Here is a 19877-nt window from a genome sequence, read left to right on the forward strand (position 1 = left end):
CACCTTATGCAATGAACTGTTCTCATGGAATTTTTGAGTTTATGTAGTGGATACAATCAGTGTCCATACACTTTTGCTGGTATCTTATGAACTATTGATTTGGGACTATTGGTCCTTTTTCACTGCATTGGCTTTTTTTGTTTTTCGATTAACAATTTTATGTCTACTCTCACCCACTTGGAAGTTTAGTGATATTACATTTATCAGCCTCAGATCACCTGAGAATTGAATTAGCGCTGTTAATGCTTTCTTCTTAGAAGAATGTGTTAGCAAGGTGAAAGAAGAAAACAGGAATTACATCTTTGCTTCAAGGGGAAGTAAACCCTGATGGGTTTTACTTCCTCTTTGTTTCCCTGCAAAGGTAAAGCATAATGGGCTACTATGCATCGCATAGTAGCCCATTACGTGTCACTTACCTGAAACTGAAGCCTGTGATGTCACCACTGTCCCCTCTTCCATGAAGCGTCCATCTTCCTTCCGGGTATCGCGGCTCCGGCGCTGTGATTGGCCGGAGCCGCGATGACGTCACTCCCGCGCTTGTGCGTGGGAACTGCCAGTCACGACATGATCTCCTTTAGAAACAGCACGCTCGCCATTTCTAAAGGACTCTAAAGTGCACCTGCGCCGTTGCCTATGGCGCATGCGCCGTAGACATCGGCGATCGCTGTTTTTGTAAATATCTCCTAAACCGTGGAAGTTTAGGAGATATTTCTAGCAGCTACAGGTAAGCCTTAATCTAGGCTTACCTGTAGGTAAAAGTGGTTGTAACTGGTTTACAACCACTTTCAGTTACAGAAGCTATAATTATCTCATATGTGGGTTGGAGGGTTTTTTCCTGGGCAGCCCCTGGGCAGATCCCTGGGCATCACTCATTATAATTTATGATGGGTCTGCATCACAGGTTAATATGATTGATGATGGATTTATACCTTAGGACTTTTTTTTCTAATAAAGGACTTTGTCCCCCAAGCATTTTATTTATGGCAATGGGGACATTTTAAGGTTGAATTCATTTTTGCATTGATAAATGCCACTGGAAGTTCTCAGATACCCAAGCCTTTTGTTTGTCAATCCCTTGCTTATTAGCCTTGAAAATGGAGAGAATTGTTTTTCAAGGTTTACCTCCCATTAACTTCAATTGGGTTCTCGTTAAAGTTAACAATTTGTGTATTTTTTTTTTAATCCTTTCAGCAAACCTGCCCTTGAATTGAACTCAAGAATATTCACTCATCACTTCTCTGTATCAATTTACTTTTTGTAAGAAAAGTAATATGCCAATGTGGTTATATGGTAAAGTTTTTGGCAACACTGAGAGTTGCCCATAATGCCCCCGTGTATGTGTTGGTTTGCCCATGTCCTCCATTGTTTTGCTACAACAAAGCAAAACCCATGCTGCTAAGTTTATTGGCGTCTTCTCAAATTGGTCCTAGAGGGTGTGTGCAAGTTCATCTGTGGTAGGAATATTAGTTTGCACTGGCACGGCAGCCTGTTCATATGTATCTGAAGGAAATGCAGGGAAAAAGTCCCTGACCCTTTTTTGAAAACACAATGGTTTGCTGCATTTTGTGATGCATGGGGGTGCCATTAAGAATTAATGGCACCCCCATTAATAATCACGTGGAAACAAACGATATTGGTTACTGTGGTAATACAAAATAGTTTTTAGGACAAATTATACAAGAGAACAAATTAGTAATTTATACAATTTAAATAAATATGATCCACATAACACATTTTGGCTCAGTTTGCGATGTCTGTATAAGGATTAAAAATTACACAAGTTAAACTTATGTAGGTCAGCCAGGAAGGACATGTCTGTTTGTCTGTTTATTCTGAACATGTACAAAGACCCCAAACACCTATAGAGGATAGATAGATAGATAGATAGATAGATAGATAGATAGATAGATAGATAGATAGATAGATAGATAGATAGATAGATAGATAGAATGTTTTTGCTGAATAATTTTGTTTGATAGTTTATATTAGAAAAATTTTGAGTTCTGTTTCAGTGCCGCAGCTGGATATCTTCATTCACACGCGCACACACACACACAAATATTTTTTTTCCAAACACACATATATTTTTATAACTGAGGCTGAACTTTGAATTTAATTTATACAGCAAAATCCTTTTCTGTATATGTGAGGGCCTATGTGAGCTCTTATATTATAAACTGCAGGCATCAGTAAAAATAGAAGATAAAAAATAGGAAAATATATACAGTATATGCCTATGTTTGAGGTACAAGTTCTAATGATTATGGTGTACATGTAGCCAGTAAGGTTTATTGATGTTATTTTATTTATCCTCAAGTTTTCTTTTGTATATTGTATTTCATGTTCATAGACAATTGATCCATTTTTGATGAAGAAGGAGAGGTAGCCATTCTAATCCATTTTTTCATCTCATATCTGCAATAAACAAACAATATGATACATTAGCATAAGTAACCCTGGTATATGACAACCTTTTACCATTTTCATTTACAGATCTTGAAGTGGAAAACAATGTATTGTTTTCTGCTGGAATTCAATGATAAGTTTTGATAGTAAATGCACACAACTGGAAACATTTGTATTTAGGATCTGCTAGCTTAAATGTGATGGCCAGAAGGTCAGTTAGAATGTTTCATTATTTTTCTTGTTTTTGGCTCACTTTTTTTTGTTTTATTTTTTACATTTATAGCATTTTACATACTTCGTTTGGAATGGTTTTGTTTTGATTTGTTAAACAATTCCACGAGAAAAAAATATGCCCATATTGACAAAATATTTAATATAGATTGTGTCTATCATTCATTCTCTTGTATATTTATAGCAAATAGTGCTTAGTCAAATCCCTCTATCTTGCATCAGCTTTTTTAAGTGTTTAGCCTTTAGAAATTTTATTGTAGAATTTTAATATCTTTGATTGCTCATTTGCATAGTCAACTTTTCATATAAAATAATAAGATTCAGCACAAAATGCAAAATGCACACCTCTGAACTGTGTAATTATTATTGATGTTGTTTATTGATTTGAAACATAACTTTCATCTGGGAAAGTGGAGTTATTTCCTTTCTCTACAAGTCAGACTCTTTGTAATTCCCACGGGTATATCACTTCATTTCTGTGAGTCGTTTTGACTCCTGAGAGCAACCTCATACCATCATGCAACATAAGAACTGTGCTTTTCTCCAAATACAAAGAGTCTGGAATCCAGGATTCATCCAACTCCAAACAGTAGTACATTAATAAAATAAAACAATATCCATATATTCTGCATATGACAGACACATATTTATTTTCTATTGTAATCAGTTAACATGGTGCTAATATATATTTACTGAACTAATCAGCCACTTCTACAATGTTCTATGAGTATCTTACACAATCCTTATCAAATTAGAGAAGGTATTTTGCTGTTCTCTGGAAGCTGCAACAGCACACAAATATGTTACTCTTAAGCAATAATGAAAGACAATGTTCCTGTGAAATTAAAAACGAACTCTGTATGTTCTTTGTCCAACACATTTTACATTTCCATAACAAGAAGACTGATACGGAGAGAATGTTTCCAACTTATAATCATTCTAACCATAAACAGGGGAGTCCTGTAGGTTAACTTAGGTCATGATCTGGTTTGGGTGGTGTTACCCGTTCACTATATTTGAGATTTAATATCTCTCAGATAATATGATTTGGGTTAAATGAGAGTTCTTTGACCATGAGTGAAAGCTTTAACACAATGACAAAAATGTATTGGTATAGAGTAAAGTAGGCCTAGACTAGCAATCTATCAAATTGTACAGGAAAAGGGTAGAAATCATGGATTACATGAAGGAATACAGAGTATATCTCTTAAAACATTAACCGCTTGCCGACCAGCCGCCGTCATTATACTGCAGCAGGTCGGCACAATCCCGCGAGCCGTCAGAACTATACGTCGGCTCCTTTAAGCGGGACAGCAGGCACGCGCCCGCTGCACTGCTGGGGTGCCGATGTTCGTGGCCAATGGTCGCGATGACCGCTGGCCACGAGCGATCGCGGGCATGAGAGGCAGAACAGGGACCTGTGTGTGTAAACACACAAATCCCTGTTCTGTTCTGTGAGGAGAGACAGATCGTGAGTTCCTAATAGCTAGGAATCACGATCTGTCATTTCCTCTAGGTCAGTCCCCTCCTCCTACAGTTAGAAACACACACAGGGAACACACTTAACCCCTTGATCGCCTCCTAGTGTTAACCCCTTCCCTGCCAGTGACATTTATACAGTAATCAGTGCATTTTTATAGCACTGATCGTTGTATAAATGTCAATGGTCCCAAAAATGTGTCAAAAGTGTCCGATGTGTCCGCCATTACGTTTACGTAACCGGGTGGCCCCGCTCCCCTCTGACACCCCAGGAAAGCCATAGGGAATTCCCCGTGCGTCAGAGGGGGCGGAGTCACCTGGGAACGTCACCGTGTTGCCCCGCCCTCAGTTATAAAAGAACTGTCACCTGCGAGGATGCATCATGCGGCGGGTGCCTTCCATGAAGGCGGGTCGGTCACAGCTTTTTTTTTTTGGTCCATCGGCGGATCGAGGGAAGATGAATGGACTTCGTGGGACAATTTTATTTTTTAATTTTTTAATAAAGGACTTGTCCCAAGCCGTGTCTTGTCATTTGTACCATTTTGACACTTTTTTTTCTGAAATGGTAGAGGTACATTTGTACCCCGTTACCATTTCACACAGGGGGGAGGCAGAGATCTGGGGGTCCCCTTGTTAAAGGGGGCTTCTAGATTGGGATAAGCCCCCCGCCCGCAGACCCCCACAACCCCCGGGCAAGGGTTGTGGGGATGAGGCCCTTGTCCCCATCAACATGGGAACAAGGTGCTTTGGGGGGATACCCCAAAGCACCCTCCCCATGTTGAGGCCATGTGGCCTGGTACGGTTCAAGAGGGGGGCTCTCTCGTCCCCCCTCTTTTCCTGTGGCCTGCCAGGTTGCGTGGTCGGATAAGGGTCTGGTATGGAATTTTGGGGGGACCCCCATGCCATTTTTTTTTTCAATTTTGGCACGGGTTCCCCTTAAAATCCATACCAGACCCTTCAGGTCTGGTATGGATTTTGAGGGGGACCCCCACACCATTTTTTTAAAATTTGGTGTGGGGTTCCCCTTAATATCCATATCAGACCTGAATGGCCTGGTATGGAATTTGGGGGGACCCCACACAAATTTTCTTTTAAAATTTTTGGTTGGGGTTCCCCTTAATATTCATACCAGACCCAAAGGGCCTGGTAATGGTCTGGGGGAATCCCATGCCATTTTTTTCAATGACTTCTTTTATCTGTATTGCCGGGACCGACAATTCATTATAGCCACGAGTACTTTTAACCACTTCACATCCTGCGAATGTGCATATGACATCCGCAGGAGAGATCTCCCATCCTAGGCGGGCATCATATGATATCCTGGGCTTCCCAGCCTTCTGGGGGACATGTGCGCGCCGCCGGCGGTGCACGCGCGCCCCCATGTCACTCGGGAGCCGATGCACATGCCCGGCGGCCGCGATGTCCGCCGGGCACCCGCGATTGCCCATTAACTGAGCAGAACCGTGGATCTGTGTGTGTAAACACACAGATCCAAGTCCTGTCAGGTGAGAGGAGAACGATGGTGTGTTCCCAGCACAGAGGAACACCGTTCGGTCTCCTCTCCTTGTGAGTCCCCACCCCCTACAGTTAGAATCACTCCCTAGGCAACAAAGTTAACCCCTTTACCACCCCCTACTGTTAACCCCTTCACTGCCAGTGACATTTATACAGTAATCAATGCATTTGTATAGCACTGGTCTCTGTATAAATATCAGTGGTCCCAAAAACGTGTCAAAAGTGTCCGATGTGTCCGCCATTACATTTACGTAACTGGGTGGCCCCGCCCCCTCTGACACCACAGGAAAGCATAGGGAATTCCCCATGCGTCAGAAGGAGGCGGAGTCACCTGGGAACGTAACCGTGTTGTCCCAATATGATGTCAAAATTGTCCGATGTGTCCGCCGCAATGTGACAGCCACGATAAAAATCGCAGATCGCCGCCATTACTAGTAAAAAAAAATAATAAATATGCCATAAAACTATCCCCTATTTTGTAGACGCTATAACTTTTGCGCAAACCAATAAATATACGTTTAATACATATCGGCCTAAACTGAGGGAAAAAAAAAAAAAAAATTTGGGATATATATTATAGCAAAAAGTAAAAAATATTGTGTTTTTTTCAAACTTGTCGCTCTTTTGTTTATAGCGCAAAAAATAAAAACCGCAGAGATGATCAAATAGCACCAAAAGAAAGCTCTATTTGCGGGGAAAAAAATGATAAATATTTAATTTGGGTACAGTGTAGCACGACTGCCCAATTGTCATTCAAAGTGCAAAAGCGCTGAAAACTGAAAATTGGCTTGGGCAGGAAGGAGGGGGAAATGCCCTGTACTGAAGTGGTTAAATGACTTTTTTCCTTTAGAAATCTCATTTTGTGCAGGGACTGTTCTAAACACGGGAAAAATTTACAGGCATACTATAGAAACCCCCCAGGTACGAAATTTAAAGGAATATTTCACTTTTATTGTTTTACTTTAAGCATTATTAAAATCACTTCTCCCGAAAAAACTGCAGTTTTTAAAACTTTTTTTTGCATTGATACATGTCCCCTGGGGCAGGACCCAGGTCCCCAAACACTTTTTATGACAATACCATGCATATAAGCCTTTAAAATTAGCACTTTTGATTTCTCCCATAGACTTTTAAAGGGTGTTCCGCGGCTTTCGAATTTGCCGCGAACACCCCAAATTGTTTGCTGTTCGGCGAACACCCGATGTTCGAATCGAACTTACGTTCGACTGGAACATCGGGCTCATCACTATCTCACACTGATGCCAGGGACAGAGCCTTAATTTAACTGTCCAATAGGGATGAGCTGACCGTACCTGGAATCAGTTTGCCAAACTATTGTGAACCTTAATCTGAACACCATTAATGTCAATAGTCAATGCCTGAACGCTACCAACCCAGCTTGCCTGACCCTGCACCTGCTCATCCAGCCCGCCACGGCTCTGCTCTGCAAATCGCATCCAGTTCCTGCTCCTGCTGCAATTCCAGCCTGCCACAGCCACGGACAACCAGCTATACTGAATGCTGGACTGACCCTAGGCACTCATACGTCACTGTACTTATGTGGCTGCTGTCTCAACCTCAGTGTCCCACAAGCCAGTGTGGTACGAGAGGCTCTCCTCTACATGTCAGGCTCACGAACCAGGTACATGACAGTACCAAACAGCCATAACTGAGCCTGCAGGAGGATCCTCTCCTTTTTATGAAATCTGCTGGCACCTTGCCTCACTCACCCAGGTGGTTACATCTGTGCAAGAGGGCTATGCTTGGTTGGAGGGTTGCGTTCAGGCACTGGCCGCACCTGCTGCAACTTCTACTGCATCTACTACCACATCTGCACCTACTACATCCACTGGGGCCTCTGCCAGTTCTCCAGTAATGATGCTACCTCCCTAATCTCGAGTACCAGCCCCCGAGAGGTTTTCCGGTGATCGGAGCAAATTTAGAGCCTCCCACAATGCTTGTCAGCTCTTATTTGCTCTTCAGCCAAGGACATTTTTTCTAGAAGCTGCAAAGGTGGGATTTCCCTGCTCCAAGGAGAACCACATTCCTGGGCCCATTGCCTCCTGGAAGAAAACACACAGCTAAATACCCTGCAATTATTCTTTACGGCCATGTCACAACTGTACGATGACCCACAATGAAACACTACTGCTGAGACAGCCTTGCATGCCCTTCAAGGCCGCAGACTGGTCAAAGATTACTTCACGGATTTCCAACGTTGGAGTGCAGATACCTACTGGAACGACACAGCCCTGCATCACCAGTTCAGTTTGGGCCTCTCAGAAGGACTTAAAGACGAACTTGCTCGGGTAGGCGTACCAAACACATTAGAGACTTTGATCACACTATCTATACAGATTGATCGCTGGTTACGCGAACGCAGATCTGAGAGATCCGCGCAGCAGTTCAGACCAACATGGATGTTACCCAAGGCACCTATGTCTGCTGACCCCATTGTTTAGAAATCCTGCCCCACCTGTTCCAGAAACACCTGAACCGATGCAGTTGGGCCTGATCCACCCATCTCTAAACCCCAGAAGACCGCCAACGATGACGGTTGTCTCTACTGTGGGGAGTCCAGTCACTACGTACGTAACTGTCTGGCTGAGCTACACAAGTGCCTTTCACTTTCTTCCGTTAAACAAACCAATATATCTGTCAATTCAGCTCACATAGTCCTGCCTATCTTATTCCAGCTTCCAGGAAGAACCGTGCCAGTGACCGCAATGATTTGGGAGTTTGCAGCTGCTTCATTGATCTGTCCTTCGTGGCCCAGCAGCACATTCCACTACCGCTTAAGGACCAAGGGCTCACTGTGTTCCTGGCCAACGGATCTTGCATTAAATCAGGACTTGTGACCAAGGGGAACTCTCCACTTCTAACCATCACTGCTACTAACCACCAGGAACTATTACACTTGGATGCAATTTCTTCACCACTTTTCCCTGTCTTGGGCCTCGCTTTGTTGCAGGCTCACAACCCACATATTGACTGGGAGTCTGGAAGAATATAGTGGCTATCACCGTACTGTCAGAAATAGTGTTGTGCAGCACTGCCTCAACCTCCTGCTTCTTTGCTATGCTTGGAATCACATGCTGAACTGTGTCAGGTAGTCCCCAAATGCTACCATGAATACCTGAATGTATTCAGTAAATGGGGTGCAGATATCCTGCCTCCACACAGATCATATGACTGTCCCATTGAACTTCTTCTGCGGCAGATATTCCCTTTGGACGTATCTTTCCTCTGTCTGAGCGTGAGTTAGAGGTTCTGAAGGACTATATTGAAAAGAACCTATGGAAAGGGTTCATTCGCCCCTCAACTTAACCAGCCGGAGCAGGTATATTTTTGTGGAGAAAAAGGACCAGTCACTAAGGCCATGTGTGGACTACTGCAACATAAATAATATCACAGTAAAGAACCGCTACCCCCTGCCCTTAGTTCCTGAACTCTTTCAGTGACTCAAGTCTGCAAGTGTGTTTACCAAACTTGATTTACCAGGAGCCTATAACTTAGTCCGGATCAGAGAAGGCGATGAATGGAAGACCGCCTTTCGATCCCGCTTCGGTCACTATTAGTATCTGGCCATCCCATTCGGCCTATGCAACGCACCAGCCACTTTTCAACACTTTGTCAATGATATCTTCAGAGACTTCCTAGATATCTTTGTCGTTGTATACTTGGACAGCATCTTGATATTTTCCATTTCATTAGAGATACACCGAGGACACGTCAAGAGTGTACTTCTCCGACTCCGCCAGCACAGACTTTACGCCAAAGCTGAAAAGTGTGACTTTGAACAGCAGAGCATCCAATTCCTTGGATTACTTATTTCCACTGATGGAATCAGAATAGACCCCCAAAAAGTATCCGCAATCCTGGACTGGCCAGCTCCCACCGCTAAAAAAGGAATCAAACGCTTTGTAGGCTTCGCCAACTTTTATCGTAAATTCATCAGGAACTTCTCAGCTATTATTTCCCCTATCACTCAACTTACCAAACAAGGCATCCATTTCCACTGGTCTACTGAGGCACAGACCACATTTGAAACCTTGAAGGAACAATATACCACTGCTGCTGTTATGTCATCCAGATTCTGCTCTGTCCTACATCTTGAAAGTGGATGCATCAGAGAGTGCAGTTTAAGCAGTCTTGTCGCAGCGACAGGGCCTCAAAGATGTGATCCATCCAGTTGCATTCTTTTCCCAGAAGCTTACCCAATCAGAAAGGAATTATGATGTGGGAGATCGAAGGCTTCTGGCGATCAAAGCAGCATTAGAGGAATGGAGGTATTTGCTGGAAGGAGCAACTCATCCGATATTAATCTTCACAGAACATAAGAACCTTGAGTGTTTGCGAACTGCAAAATGTCTCAGACCACGCCAGGCTCGCTGGGCACTCTTTTTCTCTAGGTTCTCCTTTCACTTTACTTACAGACCCGGATCAAAGAACACCAAACCTGACGTGTTATCATGCATGTTTGAGGATCCAAAGGACATACCTTCACCAGATACCATCTTACCAGCCGGAAGTTTACTTCTGTTACAGTCAGGCCTGCTACCACAATTGCAGCACGCCTCAGCAGGTACATCCAGTCCTCCAGGGTCACATTGCAGGCAAAGAATGGCCTACTGTGGAAAGGGGAGCAACATTTTGTGCCAGAAACTGCCTAAGTGGCTGTCCTAGGGTCCTGCCATGACCACCCCTTAGCAGGTCATTTTGGTATCTACAAGACCACAGAGTTGGTACAACGTACATTCTGGTGACGTGGATTTGAGAAGGATTGCAAGGCTTATGTCAACGCATGTACTATCTGCATTTGGAGCAAGAACACCCAAAATAAAGCTTGGGGCTTACTCACACCCTCACCTGTACCTTATAGGCCTTGGAAGATGATTGCCATGGACTTTGTTGTTGAGCTTCCACCTTCTGAAGATTGTTCTGCTATTTTTGTAGTGGTGGATTGTTTATCAAAAATGGCGCACTTCTTACCCCTGAAGGGTAACCCACCTGCTGCTGAGACCGCTCGGGTCTTCATTAGGGAGAGTGGTCAGACTTCACGGCATCCCGATGATCATTGTGTCAGACTGCGGAGTCCAATTCACTTCCAAGTTTTGGAAGGCATAAAAATTTTACTTTCTCTTTAGCTTACCACCCCCAGACAAACAGGCAGACAGAACGGACCAATCAAACCCTGGAGCAACATATGCAATGTTTCACGTCCTTTGCACAGGATGACTGTGTATCTGTTTTGCCACTAGAAGAATTCGCATATAATAACACCAGTCATTCTGCCGCCAAACAATCCCCATTTTTTGCAAATATGGTTTCCACCCAACCTTTCTACCTGATCTGATTCCACAAACTGCTGTTCAGACTGTCCAGAGTACTCTGGATTTTTTTTCTACTAATAACTTGTTGTTACAGGAGACGGTCAAGAAGGCTCAGGAGGACAACAAAAGAATGTTTGACAGGAGGGGAAGGGGGGAACTGTTGCTGCAACCAGGGGATGCCACAATGAACTTAAGGATGACTTGCCCATCTAAGAAGCTGGCACCGAAATTCAAAGGACCATTTCCGGTAAGGAGAAAAATTCATGACGTGTCTTATGAATTAAAATTACCAGAGTCCCTCAAAGTACATCCAGTATTTCATGTATCCCTGTTGAAACCAGCAGTACCAAATCCTTTTCCCAATCATAGTTCAGGACCCCCTGCACCTATTGCTATTAATGGGGATGAGGAGTTTGAAGTCGAGGCCATCATAGACTGCAGAAGGAGAAGATAGCAAATACAGTACTTAATTAAATGGAGAGGTTATGGTCCATAGGAAAACTCTTGGAAACCCAGTAGTAATGTACGCGCAATAGCCACGAAAGAGGAGCCAGTGGGGCATCTGGAGGTTGCCCTGGGAGGGCGATGTCAGGAAAGGCATGGGAAAAGGCATGGCTGTGCAGTAGAAATTGTATGACAGGGACGCGCGTTTATGGCGCGTCGGTGCGCACGTGTACACGTATTCGCACCTGTCACCAACGCTGGCACCAAAGGGGCTATTTAAACTGAGTGCATTAAGGACTCATTGCTTTTTGGTCTGCAGTTTCTGTGTGTTCTGACCTATTACCATTGCTGACCTCTGATCTTGCTCTGGCTTGTTCTCACTAACTTTGTCTGCTTGATGCCCCGACCCCGGCTTGTTTTGGACTTCAATTCTACCTGCTGCTCTGCTGATCTGCCTGAACTTTACCGACCCCGCTTGCCTGATCCTGCACCTGCTCATCCAGCCACGGACAACCAGCCATACTGAATACTGGACTGACCCTAGGCACTCCTACGTCACCATGCTTCTGTGGCTGCTGTCTCAACCTCAGTGGCCCACAAGCCGGTGTGGTACGAGAGGCTCTCCTCTACACGTCAGGCTCATAAACCAGGTATGTGACACAAATCTTCAGATCAGCTCTGGCCATATTCAAGGCTAACAGGCAAATAAAGGCATAGGGAGATGGCCATTTCCCTGGGGAAGTGTACTAATGCATATTTATGAAGCTCTTCCCACAACCCTGGCCTCTGTGGCGAGTGACTTATTAGAATCTGGATGTCCCCTTTAAAAATAAGGGGGTCCATATATTTTGCCCCCCCACCTGAATAAGTAAGGGGTATGTAGTTCCCCTGTTTTGTTAGTCCCACAGACACCCTTGACATATCCTTGGGACATTTGACCAAGAGTAGTCAGAGGAAGGCAAAGAAAACATAAAAAAGCATGATCTAGTTTGACCCAGCGGAGGAAAAGAATTCCTTCCTCATCCCCCAAGAGACGATTAGATATTCCTTGGATCAACTACTCCCGGTGTTATTACCTGTAAATGTTAGTATGCAGTTATATTTTGTGCATTTAGGAATGCATCCAGCTCTTTTTTTTTAAATCAACCTTTTGAGCTGGGCAGAACTAGTTCTTGAGAGATTCTATTTCACATGTTCACAGTTTCATAAGTTCACTGTATGGAGCACATATATATTTATATATGGTGATCATATCCCATTTTATTGACCCATAGCTGAACTCCTCTATGGTTTTTATCATTTTTGTTGCTCTTCTCTGCACTTTCTCTAGTTCTCCGATATCCACCAAATTGTTTACAAGCTGACATGCAGTGGGATAGAGGATGCTAAGATGCCACCGGAATCCTTACATCCAATGATGCTTTGCAGCTCGCACAGCAGAAGTATTCATTTAATGGAGATGGTAATGTGAACATCAAACATTCAAATTTCATGTTGAATCCTACGTTGGGCCAAACCTAAACCTCATCCCTACTGTTAAGCAGGAGATCACTCTATCCAACAGAGTGAGAATGCACATTTTAGTGTAGTGAGCTGGAACACATAGCATTCCTGGCACTTTTTTTTTTAAGACAGCAGGCATCCATTGGAGTCCACTGGTGAGTCAGTACAAGCCTTATTACAGACCCTATTGATTACTGTTATTTCCTGTTGTTTGCCCACAAATACCTAAACGTGCCTAAGAAAAGGCAACAATAAATGTTAAAAAAAAGTCTGGTTTCATTTTGACATTTTTTCAATATTCTTCTAGGCTGCTAACTGTCAATATCTTGGGTTGAATACATCCCTGGCTCTTTCCTGTACTTAGTCGACCAAAACAACTGCTAGTTGCTATCTTTTATAATTATTCTGGTTTTCTACAGAGGTCAGCTAGCCCAGCTGGAAAAGTTTGATTTAGAGGAATCCCGCACCTTTCCCTGTGTGTTTGTATGTGTAACCAAGGAGAACAGACACATAAACAAAAATGCACATTTTTAAGTGTATTACTGGCAGGATCACTAGGTAAAATTAAGGAGAAAAAGTTGAAAAAATGCAAAACAAATGCAGCCTCACATCTGATGTGCTGGTAAGATGCAATACAATACATAGTTTATTCCTGGGTTTAGATATACTTTAAATAAAAATTGTATTTCATTTTCTTTTCTTTAGTTTTGATTAATCAGCTTCAATGTGCTATATATCAATTTTATATTCTGTTAAATTGGCTCACAATGAATCGCACTTAGATAAAGAAAAACAACAACAAAGAAAACCACGTGAATGAAATATTTCTCTATGAATAAGCAGAATTTTCCTTCCCTATATAGCCAGTGTTAATTTGCCTTTTATATCAGATGTGCCATATCGATTTCTCCTGTGTATGTTTTCATTCTGAATAATTTAGAGGCACAATTTTTATTCCATTATGGTCAATAGCTAGAACAAATTTTGAGGATAATCAATTGCGCCTAGCCTGACAATTACTAGTGTTGATATCCCCAGAAGTGAAGAAGCAGGAAAGCTGAGGGATAGAATGACACAACATTTAATCATAACCATCAACAGTGGTTTTTTGTCGGCAATCTAAATCTATACCTAATGCTAATGTCTATAAAGGTTCTAATTGTTGTCACTTTTACCTCTCAATCTTGGCTCATGACACAGAGATACATTTATCAGTCATCATACGTTTTTCTGATTTGCCCATGTTCTAGTATGACAGATTAGTCTACATTTAATAAGTGTCTACAGCATTGACATGAAACCCAGAGAAAATGGGTAGGTATAGAATCTGGTAGAGCAAGAGTTTTATTACCATTAGAATTAAAAAAAAAATAGGCTCTAGTAACTAGTGATTAGTGACCTGATTAGCGGATTCTTCAAGGCTAAGTCCATGTAAAGTTGACACTTTAGCCTTAAGCTGTGTTATACATTTTATGTATCCTAGAAGCATGATCTCAATTTCACCATTTAATTCTCCATGTGCTCATAGTTTACATTTCAAAAAATGTAGCAAATCAAGTAAGACCTTTTTTCTTGTCTTTGTGACAGTTGTAGTAGAAGGAGGCATAAGAAATCTAAAGAGGTGGTTAGACTTGCACACCTAATTCACTGAGTACATAAGACAGGGAAACAAAACCTGCCAGCATTTATCACTGTTTATTTAATAGATACATCCATTCTATAGATCTAGTATATATAATCTTAAGTAACAGAGTGTACACCATAATTTTTTCAAAAACATTTCTACATTAATTTCTATTTTTTACAGTAAAATACAAATGAATAACATAACGGGAAGAGGTGTAATTGTATAAATACTAATGTGGCCATACAATAAAAAAAATATAAGATATAGAGGCATCAGAATTTATATAGCTATAAAGTTTATGAAGTTTATAAATGTTAATTGATTTGTAAACAAGCACCTGCCATCTAGCAGCATGAATGTGTTAACATCAGCAGAAAATGTGTTATAAACTGCTAATGCAAGAAAGGTGCCTCTAAAGGATAAAGGAATCAAACTATTCTTATTAGTGAACTTGTACAGATAAGGACATTCACATACATACTACAGAATTCTTACAGTACCCACATACAGATCAAGAGAACACCAACATTTCAGACAAAAACTTTCCTGAATCATGAGAAATGTCTTGAGAAAGGTTGTAGCTTTTTGTGATTTTCTGGTTTATAGTGTTTACCTCACCTCCTTACTTAAACTCATAATACCTGACTTCCACCCTACACGTATCACCTAATCTCTTCCACCTAAACACTAAATCTAGTCTTAGCCTGAGATCTTAAACTAAATACCTAATATCTGACTAAAACAATAACCCGACAATACCCTAACACTAAACTAAGGCTTTGTTGTAAATACTCATTTCATCACACGTGAGTGCTGAGATGATTCTTTATCTATACAGTACTGACAAATATTGGTTAACATCTTTTTGGCTGCTGTCCAATATTATGGAATATATATTAAAGCAGAACTATACCTACCTTTACTTTCATGCTGCACTGTCCCAGATCTCCCCACCGGCTGCTGTCATCTTCGGCCAGGCGGTTTCCAGGTACCAATCTCCAACCATTTTAGTTGGCTGGGCCAAGGTGACATCACTCTGGCACATGCGCTGGAGTTCAGTCAGCTCAGTATTGCTGGAATTTTGCACTGAGCTCAGTGCATAGTGGCGGAGAAGCAGGTAAGAAACGTTAATGCAGAAGAGATATAGTACATCTCTTCTGCATCAAAAATCTCACCTGCTCCCCTTCCTTTTTTTTTTTTTTTCAATTTCCACTTTTACAAATGTTTCATAAATTACTTCATTAGGTAATCTATATTAATAACACACATGTCTGTATTTTAGTTTGCATATTACAAACTGCACACAGCTTTAATAAAGGTTTTCTTCACCAGGAGAGCCACCAAAGAATACCATTATAAAGAAACTATACTGGTTTGCGGTCAATTTTATTTTACTTTTTCAAGTTTTAAACACGTTTTACATGTTTTTAAATTTTCAAACATTTTTCTTTTTGTTTTAGTCTCGAATAATTAAAGCAAATGTAAACAAAATACTATGGGGAATTCAATAAAGCTGCTGTTCCACTTTTTCATAATTGTTCTGATTAATGTGTTGCGCCAAATAAAAAATAAAAAAATCTGCAAGTTTTGGTTCTGACATCAACTTGTGCACCAAATTCATTTAGTTTTAATTTGCTCCATTTCTACATTGTGGCACAACACTTGCACCAATTTCAAAATGAAATACCGATAGCTTTTATCTTACAAAAGTGGAGCTAATTACGACCAACTTCTTTTTAGTTTACATAGACAGATTTTGCGAGAGTGTCTCCCATGCATTCTAAACGTGGAGCAGCATGCACCTAATTCAAGTACAAGTTCTAGACAGACACATGAATTTGGAGAACACTTTTAGATTGCATGGGAGACACTTTCACAAAATCTGTTTGCGCCAGTCTTTATGAAACTTTTAGATCTAATGTCATTTTCTTTTGTAAAGTGTATCATCTCATCCACAGTACCTCCATCTGAAAGCATTTTAGTTCATTTTTGGGTATTACAGCGAGTCTGTCCCCCTCTTCAGCCTGATGTCCTCCAAGATGGGGGCACCTAGGATACAAACCCTGCATTACAGAAGCTCAAGTACATTTCAGATTTATGCAGTGGTAATGATGACACAGTAGTTTTTTTTTCTTTCTTTCTTTTCCTTTTCTTTTCTTGTATTGTTTATGTGTGGGGGATTGGGTGTATTTACCATATATTTCACTTTGACCACCTCAATACAGGGCACTTACACCCCCTTCCTGCCCAGGCCATTTTTCAGCTTTCAGGGCTGTCACACTTTGAATGACAATTGTGTGGTCATGCTACATGTGAAATTTGTATCATTTTCTTCACGCAAATAGAGCTTTCTTTTGGTGGTATTTAATCACTCCTGGGTTTTTTATTCTCTTGAAAAAAAAAAAAAAAAAGACCAAGAATTTGGAAAAAAAAAAAGTTTTTCTTAGTTTCTGTCAGTAAATTTTGTAAATAAGTCATTTTTCTCCTTCACTGATGGGTGCTGATGAGGCAGCACTGATGGTCACTGATAGGCTGCACTGATGGACACTGGTGAGGTGGCACTTATGGGCACTGATGAGGTGGCACTTATGGGCACTGATTAGGTGGCACTGATGAGGAGGTACGAATATGCCGCACTTATGGGCACTGATAGGTGGCACTGATGCTCACTGATAGGCGGAACTGATGGGTGGCACTGGTGGGCACTGGGCACAGATAGGCGGCACTGGTGGGCACAGATAGGTGGCACTGATGGGCAGCACTGATGGGCAGCAGTGATGAGTATCGATGGGCAGCAGTGATTGCATTGATGGGCAGCACTGATAGCCAGCACTGACTGGCATCACTAATGGCCACTGATTGCTGGCACTTGTGGGCACTGATTGCTGGTACTTGTGGACACTGGTTGGCACTAATTGCTGGTCTTTACACAGATCAGGGTCGCGCCGTGTCCTAGCAACACGGCGCGGTCGCAAACACCGCCCTGCGGACCCCCGGGAGTGCACAAGAGCGGTTGTTCTGGGTAGCCGTCATATGATGTCCACCCAGAACGAGAGACGCACCACCCAGTCGTCATTTGACGGTGGGCGGGCGGCAAGTGGTTAATTGAAGTGGATACATTTAGATAACACATTACACCTACAGATGTTACACCATATGTTTTTTTTAATTTCCATCAATAGAAGAGTCTTGCATATGTCCCCTCAATATAGTAGGACCTCTTAATGTAGCTCTTATATTTTTTGATGGCTGGGACCACCAGTAACTTGTCTTCTAAATCTACCTGCAGGACAAAAGCATGTTCCAGGTTACTACATTCCGGAGTATGAAGCAGAGATCCCTTTTTTTTTTCAAATGGAAAACCTTTTCAATACACCTTGGGTAAAATCATATTAAAACTTAAAGAAAAGCATTTCCTTTTCCTTCATCACTCTTCATCACTCTTGCAAGATGATGATATACTATGTCTACGGTGACAATACCATGTGAATAGCGACAGAGGGAATGATGTCTCCATACCTTTCATTTGTAGCACTATATTACATTGGCATATATTTAATGATACAATTAAATATTTAATATGTATGTGACTTTTCATGTATTTCAGCAGTGCTGGCACAGGACTATAGCTTTCAGTACAGCTATTTAACCAGCTGCTACAGTACCTTACTGCATAGAAATTAAACTTATATAGTCCCTGGATTACATCCTGCAAGTATTAAAATTGTGTTATTTTTTGGCAGTAAGGCACTATTGGTGTTTCGTGAATAACATGTTAAATTCTTATGAATAAGTAATTTTCTAATTTCCATTTACTTACTGGTGCACAACATGTATCACAAATATCATGGCATTTAAAAACACTGTATTGCTAGTCTTACATTTGTGCTGCTGTTTTAATTAAAAATAACAATGTGTACAGCAGGGATATTAAAATACTTTCTGGATTTTAAAGTTTCACTGGTCACCCTGCTATATGTATTGATTACACACTTCTTCTGATTTTAGCACCAGGAACCCAGCATGGTAGTGTTCAGTGCAGAGCATTTGGCTGAAAAAAAAGTTAGCATTCTCCAATGTATCCTTACCCTTAAAATACAACCTACACTTATCCTATCTGTACCCTGAATCCTTAAAGGTCTGTTGCAGGCATGGCTATATGATATAGTTACATTGGTCCAGCTTGGACCAAGGTAAATATAAATTTACCCTACCTAGCCAATCCCCCTGGAAGGTGGAAATCACTGAAATAAACACTGCTACTTCAGTGATCTCCACTTGCCTCCAAGTCCTGCGCAAAGTGGCTGCACTTCTACCTACTGAACTTAGAAGGTTTATGGCTGCTCGGCGCAGATGCCATTCAGAGAATGTTTTACATTTTCTGAATGAATGCAAAGTGTTCTCTGGTTGGACTAGGTGGAGGGGTGGGGTGGTGACATAACGCTTCACCTCGTCCAATCAGAGAATGCTTTTCATTCAATCAGAAAATGCAAAGCATTCTCTGAATGGTGCCCTTGCTGAGCGACTGAAACTTCTGTGTTCATAAGGCTTCAGGCCAGGCTCTCAGTATGGAACCTGGAAGTTAGTGGAGATGAATGAAGTAGTGGCGCCTACCTTTTGGTTTCTTTACAAGCCATTACCTGTTCATAAAGCATCTGATCAAACCAATCTCAGTTTGATCAGATGCTTTTGAGAGCAGAGGAGAGATCTTGGGTCTTTTAGTAAAGAGTACCTGTCACTGCCCATGCTATCACAAGGGATGTCGTTCATCCCTTCTACAGTAAAAGCAATAAAGTTGATTAAAAAAATTAAAAAATTAAAGAGACTGTGTAAAAGAAAAAAAAATTAACAAAATAAATCATAAAAATTAAAAAAAATGTAAAGCATCCCCGTTCCACCCATCCTCACACGCAAATGCATACATAGGTCCCACACACATATGTAAATAGTGATTGCACCACACATGTGAGGTATTGTCTTGAATGTCAGAGTGAGTGAGAGTAAGAGCCAGTGCCAGAAATCCTGTTTAACTCTAAACTGGTAACCTGTAAAGGCTGTAAATAGGGAAGGGCCACACCCCCCCACCCCCGGTTCGCACCAGAACATGTGAACAGGCAAAAAGTTCTAGAGAACATGCAAACCCTATTAAAGTCTATGGAATACAAACATGAAAAATCAAAAGTTTTGGGTCTGGCATGGATTTTAAGGGGAACTCCACGCCAATTTTTTTTAAAAATTGGCGTGGGCCCCCCCCAATATCCATACTAGACCCTTATTCGAGCCTGCAGCCTGGAGGTCAGGATAGGGGGAGATGAGTGAGCGCCCCCCTCCTGAACCAT

The 19877-nt window shown here is 41.7% G+C and overlaps 1 long non-coding RNA gene across 1 annotated transcript in view; it reads right to left on the reverse strand.

The window, feature by feature from the left end:
- Window positions 1–241: 241 nt before the first annotated feature.
- LOC141127648 (uncharacterized) overlaps window positions 242–19877 on the reverse strand; it is a 102087-nt gene continuing 82451 nt past the window's right edge. The window contains exon 3 of the long non-coding RNA XR_012241571.1: window positions 242–2415. This is a non-coding gene — a long non-coding RNA (uncharacterized lncRNA). The remainder of the gene's footprint in view (window positions 2416–19877) is intronic.

This window comes from Aquarana catesbeiana, linkage group LG02, assembly GCF_042186555.1.
Source record: "Aquarana catesbeiana isolate 2022-GZ linkage group LG02, ASM4218655v1, whole genome shotgun sequence".
Taxonomy (NCBI): Eukaryota; Metazoa; Chordata; class Amphibia; order Anura; family Ranidae; genus Aquarana; species Aquarana catesbeiana.